This window comes from Ixodes scapularis, unplaced genomic scaffold (assembly GCF_016920785.2).
Source record: "Ixodes scapularis isolate PalLabHiFi unplaced genomic scaffold, ASM1692078v2 PGA_scaffold0__279_contigs__length_252992795, whole genome shotgun sequence".
Classification (NCBI taxonomy): Eukaryota; Metazoa; Arthropoda; class Arachnida; order Ixodida; family Ixodidae; genus Ixodes; species Ixodes scapularis.
The window spans coordinates 161804049-161812822 of record NW_024609835.1 but is presented as its reverse complement, the minus strand read 5'-3'; the positions used below and the strand labels follow the sequence as shown (position 1 = coordinate 161812822).

Below are 8774 nucleotides of genomic sequence, written 5' to 3'. Positions count from 1 at the left end.
TAGTATAAATACAATGTACGTTTAAAGTAAAAAACATGTACTTTTAACCCAATCTGTCATGATGCCCTCACATTCCCGTATACAGTGTTCTTTTTTTTTTCGCAACGACAGCTGTTAGTGGAAAGATCGACCGGGAATAAACCTTAACCTAAATTATACAAGCACCAAAGAAAATTATGGGAACGTTGGCCCACGCGCTGCACCTGCTCGCTTTTTTCTATACAAAATAATCAACAACTGAAGTGTAAAATAGGCTTAGCTAGGTTAATGACGAGACATCCATTCGAAGCATCCGAAACGGTCGGGACCCTTTTTCTGATCACGAGAGCGCAGCCCGCTCTCGAGACAAAAGCACCCGCTCGTGCGCAGCGCTCGCAGACTTGCCCGCCGGCTGTGTGCCGGTAGACACATCACACCCCTTCCTCCTTAGACGTGGGCACCGTATAGGAGGTATTCACTGGACGCCATTATTGTGGGTGCTGTTTAGAGCGCATGCTCAGAACGAGCTCACATTAATAGTCTGCTGAGACCGGCAACCTTGATGGTGCTAAATGCACGTTCCAAAAGGACTGCGGAAGCTCGCCGTCAGCACGCGCTCAGCAGCAGCGCACACGGATATGGCCGCCAGTGAATACTCCCTATATGTCCGGTGGTCGATGCACCCGGGAGCTCACCCGCGTCGCGGTTGACGTGGCAGATCCCCCTGTTGGTAATGGGCGAACGGAACCGTCGTCGTCTGGGCTGTGCTGTCTAGTTTTTGTTTGTTCTGGAGCATTCGCGCCCGAAGGTGTGCCATGGCAATCGTCTAAGCACATGTACCAAATTTGTTGTGGTTGCGGCTTTGTCTCCCAGCAGATCGAATTCGGAGCGCGGTGTCAAATATGATTTGCATGTCGCCTGACTTGACACCGCTCTGTGTCAACCATCCAGGATCGTGGTCCCGCGCGGCGTACGATGGAGCCTGGCATTCACTTTCGCTCGTTTGGAAACTGTCGAATCCACAGGGGTTGTCCCTGCGTAAATTTGTGGATATCGAGGTTTTATTCAGGCAACTGCTTGAAGATAGATGACGAGTCGATCCAGCGCTGAAGGCAATTCTCGTCTGTGCATCATCCACGCAGGGGTCTTGCCGGCTGCTGCGTGCACTGTCGTGAGTTCCTTGAATAGGAAACGTGACAACACGCACGACAGGTCTTCCCTTCCTTTTTTAGCTAACATTTGTTTGAGCTCCTGTACGATCCGCTCAGCCTGCCCGTTGGTTGCCGGGTGGTATGGTTGGTATGGTTCATGGTATGGTGGTATGGTGTTCATGCGGTAAAACGTCGCAATTTCTTCTGAGATGAACACAGCCCCGTTGTCTTAACAAACCTTCCTTGGCACCCCAAATGTGGCGAATAATCCTCGAAGCTCCTTGATTACAGCGCTTTGTGCCATTCTGCTAACTACTCGCACCTCAAGCCACTTGGTGCAGGCGTCTACAACAACCAGAAATATTTTCCCTTCCACTGGACCCGCAAAGTACATGTGAAGCTTATCCCAGGCTGTTGAAGGTCGTTCCCAATATGTCATAGGTGCTTTTAGCCTGGTTCTTTGGTTTGTTTGACATTGGGTACATTCCGCCACACAAAATTCGATATCTTTGTCAATTCTTGGGCACCACATGTAACTGTTGGCGCAGGCTTTCATGGCCACGATTCCACAATGTCCTAAGCGTACCAGAGCCAAGGACTCAGGCCGCAGAGACGCTGGTATCACAACACGTGATCCCCATGTTAAACATCCTCGTTATGTCACCAGTTCAGTGTCCTTGTTCCTGAATGGTTGAAAGATGTCTTCTTTGAGGCTCCCAAAATTTCGACTCTGAATTGAGTCGTACACACGGGAAAGAGTAGCGTCTTCCTTTGTCTTGTCTGCCAGTTTCTCGGCAGTAATCAGTGGCCTGGTCGACGCTTCCAGCATGAGCACTTCTCCGGGAGGCTGTGGCTCGTCGTCCTTTGCCGGTAAAGGTAGTCTGCTGAAAGCGTCTGCTTTCTGATTCCGTTTTTCTGGTCGGTAAACAAGATCGTAGTTATAGGCCCTGAGCTTAACGCACCACCTTTTCATGCGTGGCGAAAGAATGGGCGCAACTGGACTTTGTGGACCTAGAATTCCTTGTAGTGGTTGATGATCTGTTGTGATGGTAACATGTCGACCGAAAATGTAGCGGTGGAACCTGCTCGTCGCATACACTATTGCTAAACCCTCCTTGTCCAACTAGGAGTAGTTTTCCTCGGCCTTTCCCAGAATTCTAGAACTGGAAGCGACGGGAGACTCGTTTCCGTCTTTGTCTAGGTGCGCCAGTACCTCACCGATGCCGTAAGGTGATGCGTCACACGACAATACCAGCGGCTCATTATCGTCAAAATGGGCTAGAACTGTACGTTCCGCGATGGCTTGTTTAGGTTGCAGAAGCGCCTGCTGATGTCGTGCACCGCACTGTCATGGAACGTCTTTCTTAACTGTACAGCACCTTGGCTATTGAGGCTCGGTTCTGAATGAAGCGGTCATAAAATGCCAGGAGTCCATGCAATGACTGAAGCATGGCCCGGCTGGTCGGCTCCGGCGTGTTTTTGATTGCTTTCAGTTTTTCTTCTGTGGTGTGCACTCCCGTTACATTTATCTGATGTCCCAAAAACGTCACTTCTTCCACACCGGAAGGACACTTTGACCTTTTTAAGCGAAGCCCGGCGTTCACCAACCTGCTCAAAACTGCCTCTAGACGCTCAGGGTGCTCTGTCTTTGTGGTTCCGCTAATAATAACATCATCCAGGTAGACTCCCACGCCGGCTAGTCCTGCCAGGATTGTCTCCATGTAGCTTTGGAAAATCGCTGGGGTAGCCGAAATTCCAAAATACATTCGTTTAACCCTGTATAGTCCGGTGATGGTGTTAATGGTGAGCACATCTGGTGTCTATGGTGTCACGTGGAGCTGTTGATATGCTTGAGTGAGATCCAGCATCGAAAATATGGTGCCCCCCGGCACACTCGTCAGTTGGTCTGTTACATTTGGCATTGGATACACCGCTGGTTTCGCAGCCGCGTTCACCGTGCTCCTATAGTCTCCACACATTCGTATAATGCCGTCCTTCATTCGTGCGATCACCACCGGTGTTGCCCAGTCGGAGTGCTGCGTCGGCTCAGTTATGCCTTGGTTTTGACGCATCCGCAGTTCTGCTTCCACCAAGGTGCGCATTGCAAAGGGAACCGGTCGGGCCTTTAGAAAGCACGGTGTCGCATCTTCCATCAGCTCTAGACGTACCGCGTGGCCCTTGTGCCCATTTATCTCTGGATCAAAAACTTCCTCGTGTGTCAGCAACCCGTCATGAAGGGTCTTGCCCTGGTCAAGCTGTTATATCCCGCTGACTTTGATATTAAGTGCCGGGAATTAGTTTCTCCCAAGCAGATTGCAGCCCGAACCTGAGGCCACGATTAGCGGGAGCAGATAGTCTTTTGATTTGTGTCGGACGCGGACTTCTGCTGACCCGAGAACTTTCTCTTCCTGCCCATGGTCGGAGTGTGATATGTTTCTTGTTCAGTGAAGGGGCATTCTTTGGCCAGGGTTTTCTGTAGGCGTCCTCACTTAATGACGCGCAGCCCCGGTGCCCTCTTCGAACTCCATGGGCCGTCCTTCGACTTTGAGTGAGACCATACACAGGGTGTCACAAAAGAAAATTTACACGGTCTTTTTTACCGCAAATATGAACTAGGCATCGGCGAACGCTCATTCTCCGCCCAAAGGTAGAGCTAGAGGTCACAACCAGATGCCAAAGTTTCAGCCCGATTCGATAACTTAATCAAAAGTTATGTGATTTCCTAAAAATTTCAATGGGAAAATGGCGGCCGACGGAGTTTTCAAACACATGGGGCTCTATGGCAACAGAAACCGAAAACGGGCAAAAATAGGCTCCATTTTCCCATTGCAATTTTCAGAAAATCACTTATAACTTTTGATGAAGTTAACGGATCGGGCTGAAACTTTGGCATCTGGTTGTGACCTCTAGCTCTACGTTTGGGCGGAGAATAAGCGTTCGACGATGCCTAGTTTGTTTTTGCGGTTAAAAAGACCGTGTAAGTTTTCTTTTGTGACACACTGTACTTGTTAACCGACGTGGTGTAACTTACGCTGTTCAGCTCGTATAAGTCTTGGGTATCCTCGTCATAACTCGAAGGTGCCAACTCATCATAACTAACCGCGTCTGTTCATCGCCGCCGTTGATTTGTTTCAGTCTTCTGTCTTCTGGTGACACGCCCTTTAAATGTGTCCGGTCCTTCGGCAAAAATTGCAGCGTGCCGTGCGGAATCTGCATGTAGCTGCAACGTGTTGTTCGTGACAGCGATGGAATCGCTGTTCCCTTGGTACGGAGTCTTGTTTCTCTTGCTTGCCTTGTAGGTTCCGGTTTTCACGTACTGTTAATTTTCGACCCTTGGCTACGGCGTTAATGGTAGTCTTTTGAGCTTTGACGTATTTTTGTTGTTTTTAGCAGTTTCTGCTCTTAGTGCAAAATCATACGCCTTCTGGAATGTTAGGTCTGTCTCTGCAAATAGTTTTTGCTGAAGATGTTCGTCCGGAATCGGGCGTACGAATTGTCCAGGAGCATCACTTCCAGTGGTAGCATTGCTGTGAACGATGCGGTGACAGGCTCACCGCCGCTCGCACTGGTGCTGGTACTGGTGCTAGTGCTGGCGCTGGTGCTGACTGTTGCTGGCGCTGGTGTGGTTGTCGGAGCTCCAAAGTTGCAATTGACGACGAGCTTTCTTACTGCCGCAACATAATCACTGATGAACTGGCCTGTCTCCTGGTCTCTCCGCTGAAACTTGCTTCTGCTGAAGAGCTCGGACGGTTGCGGATTGAAATGGGTGTGCAGCATGCTCATTATGTCATCATAAGCCACTTCGCCAGGCTTCTTAGGTGCTACCGATGCTCGCACCGTTTTATAGGTCTCGGCGCCACACAAAGTGAGGAGAAGTGCCCTCTTCTTCGTTCAACAGCTACCCCATTCGCTTTAAAGTCGACGTTCAGTCGTTCTGCCCACGATGACCACCCGGTGCCGTCCAATTTTCCAAGCTTACCCTGTGTGGCTGGCATCATGAAGACGTCCGAAGATGCCGTTCGTTCCCTACTTCGTCGACAGTGTAAAACAGCCTTAGGTAGGTTAATGACGAGACAGCCATTCGAAGCATCGGAAACGGTTGGGGGCCCTATTTATGATCACGAGAGCGCAGCCCGCCCTCAAGACAAAAGCACGCGCTCGTGCGCAGCGCTCGCAGACTTGCCAGCCGGATGTGTACCGGAAGATACATCACATAAAGTACGTGTCAAAGTCTACAGGAAAACGGAGGCTTTGCACTAGAGCCAGGAAAACCCCAATATCTTTTTTTTTTTTTTGTAGTCAGTCAAAATTACATTAGCCATCTTAAGCCTCTCGTGAAATTTGTTAGCGTCGGTTCAGCGTCTGTGCGCTGTAGATCCAAGTGAAGTTTTGGAGTGTCGTATATGTGACAAGGGGTGTAATAAGAATATACTCGTCTTTTAGTGTGTCAGGCATCATGCTCGTGGGCGGCTGCAACTTCGGCAGTAGTGAAACGGTCTGAAGAAACTGAGTGGCCAACTTGCTTCAAGAGTGCCCTGAGTGGCATGTCGCCGTGATGGGGTGCTTCGAATTTTGGAAGATACATATTGGGCAAAAACCCCTGTAGGAGGTGTTCACTGTATGACATGTCTGAGGGCTGTGTGTAGAGCACATTCTCAGAATGAACTCCCGTTAATAACCTGCTAAGACCGTCAATACTGATGCTGCGCGAATGCAGATTGCAAAGAACTGCGGAGCTCGTCGTCAGCACGCGCTCAGCAGCCACAGACTCCGCTATGGCCACCAATGAACACTTTGTATTGCGTTGCTGTCCTTCGCGAAAACTCACGGTGCCTCGAGAGTGCATGCGCAGCCAGAGTACGCGTCGAATATCAACTAGCGCGTGCTCAATGCAACTGTATGGCTTGAAGCAGGGTGCTCGAGAAAGAAAAAAAAAGAAGAGCAGCGCGTGCTAAAAGCTAGACGTTGAAAAAAAAAAAAAAATGTCGTACACGTCTAACAATCAGGCGCTCAAAAAAAAAAAAAGTGCGTGTATTAAATATTAGGCGCCGTAAAAAAAAAGAAAACGAACATGTCTATACTTTGTCTTATCTTAGCACGGTCAATTGTTAGACACGTATGCTATAAGTGGAGACAGTTGCTTTTAAATCCAAAGAAACTGTCTCGCACAGCCTCAGCGGCTGCAAGAGTCCTCGTGCAGCGTGTGCTTCAGCTAAGCCTACTCTAAACTCGCGAAGCGCGACAGTTCGACGACGAAGCCATCCAGTGCCCGGTCGAAGATTTAGAGTGTGAGGATCTGGTAGCACAGAGCATTTCTCAGGAAACCTGGACGTGAGCGCACAGCATTTTTTCAGCAGCGAAGACCCGATACATGGTTTTCAAACCTGACGAGAAAGAAAACTGTAGCGCCGGGAACGCGAGGAGCACGAGCGGACATTCCATCGCTTGGGAGAAAAGTCTTTCGGCGTCTCGCCGCAGCGGGGCGCCCGTCACGTGGCTCTCCTGAAGCAACACTATCCTAGGGAAAGTGGCGCCATTTATTGTTGCGGAAATGCTCGAGACAGGTGCCGCGAGCCACTTCTGGAAAGAACATTGCGTCTGAAATCTAGCTCAGTGCTGCGTTGTGCCGCTATGATCTTCCCAAGGGCTGCACGTTGTACGCGCCTCTTGCACCGACGCACCTTGCGCTACTTTTAAAATATGAAGGGGCTTCAGGCTCTCCTCTCATACGTTGTCTACCGCTCTACCTTCTTAAATTCGGTGGCCACTTCTTATGGCAATCTGCCAGGCTTTTTCAGTATAGAGGAGGCTACTACTCCAGTCAAGCCTGTAAAGGCTAGTCGCTCGAGCTTGCACAGCCTTCGCAGTTGGTCGATCCGAAGGTGTGACGAAGTATAAAAGACAGCTGTTCGAGAAAAAAAGCGGCGAGCGCGTACCGGAATCCAGGCGCCCGAAAGAGACGCCGCTCTTAAGCCTGGTTCAGACCAGGCGTTTGCCTGCGTTGCGGCAGCGAGAAACCAGGACATCCCTGCTGCTTATATCGCGTGCCAAAATGATTCCTTGAATTGAATTCCACGCTTCATACGAAGCACAGATGAGCCGGTGAATTTCTTCGGTTCTCGACGCAACGCTGTCAAACGTATTCAAACGAAAATGTCTGAACCGGCCTTTACTGTCACACTTGCTGCGTTCGGTTTAGTTATATTAGCCTACAGACAAGTGTAGCGGTACAGAGAAGTGTATGGTATGCCTACGGTACAGAGAAGTGTAGCGCAGTGAAGAAAAGTGCTGGGTAGTGTACTTCCGATTGTGATTTTCAATTTTGGCGCGCTGGGGAGGCTCGTCGTATACAAAGTGCGGATAAGGCATAGGAGCTGAATCAAGAGCGGAAGCGAAATTGTCATTGAAACCCTCTGATTCGTGCTCAGAGGATGCGCGGAAGCGTCACTAATGCCGCAATGATAGCGAATTACTTCATCGCCAAGCTGCTTTCGCTGTGAGTCACAGCGTAACGTGTGTCACAGACTCTGACGCACGTTACGAGGTTGCGTAAATGCACTCTGATTTTTTTTTTTCAACTGGTGTACTTTTTTAGGGGTAATGGAGAGTGTATTAGTTATTTTCAGAAATGGTGGCGAATGTTAGATGAAGTCAAGTGGCCAGAGAGTAGATGCTTTTGTTTCACTCGCAAAGTTTTAATGCAATCAAGTTATAAAGACACTTTTTTGTAGCGGTCTTATAGCTTCCATTACTTTACTGACAAATAACTAGATGGCGTCTTAAAAGACGAAAGCTCGATTTTTCATGACGGTGCACTATTTTTTGTTTAAAAGCTGGTGAACTTTAATAGGCGACGTCAGAAGTTCTGTATAGCACTGGAAAAATCAGGGACGCGATCACGAGGTCCCTGAAAAAGTAGGAAATAAATTGCGCGCGAAAAACCAGGACAAAAAAGAGAAAACGTATGACAGACAAGCGCTTACTCACAGCTAGAAGCTTAATTAACAAAATTTCAGAGAAAAAAAAAAAGATATACCCTTTCCTTTCCCCGGTTTGCACAAGCGCCGTTCCATTCACCTTCCCCCACCCCCAAAATGCAACCTAAAAAATTTTAAAAAAAGTCTACCGTGCGCGTGGTACCGTCGATGATAAAAATGTTTCCTCAGCATCTGCCAATGCAATTCACAGTTGGCTTACGCGACCATCGCTTAAAGTTTGGATATTAAAAACCTCCAAGACCTCCAGCGCTCTCTGTTCTTCAAATCGTTCTGAAATATTTATATTTTCAAATACAGGAGTTCCCATATCTGCTGCGCTTAACTGCTAAATGGCCGGACTGAGCGGTAGAAAGAGAGTTGCAGGTGCTCCCTCCGTCTGTCAAAATTGCAACGTCCCGTTTGGCATACACAAGCCTTGCCCCAAGACAGTGGAATGCAGTAAAAAAAAAACCACACATTTTTTGTACTGGTTAAATTTCTCATCTACAGCTGGGAGACAAGTCGCCCGTTGATGCAGACTGAGTTTTAGGTTATATAAACATACACACACACCTTTTTTACAAGCCCCACACGGCAGTGGACAAAAGATTACATGTTTCGTCCCAGATGAAAAAAAAAATGTCCTTTTCATGTTCTAACAAGCAGA

The 8774-nt window shown here is 48.6% G+C and overlaps 1 pseudogene; it reads right to left on the bottom strand.

The window, feature by feature from the left end:
- Nucleotides 1–638: 638 nt before the first annotated feature.
- LOC121837665 lies at nucleotides 639–1374 on the bottom strand (annotated as a pseudogene).
- Between the last annotated feature and the right edge of the window lie 7400 nt (nucleotides 1375–8774).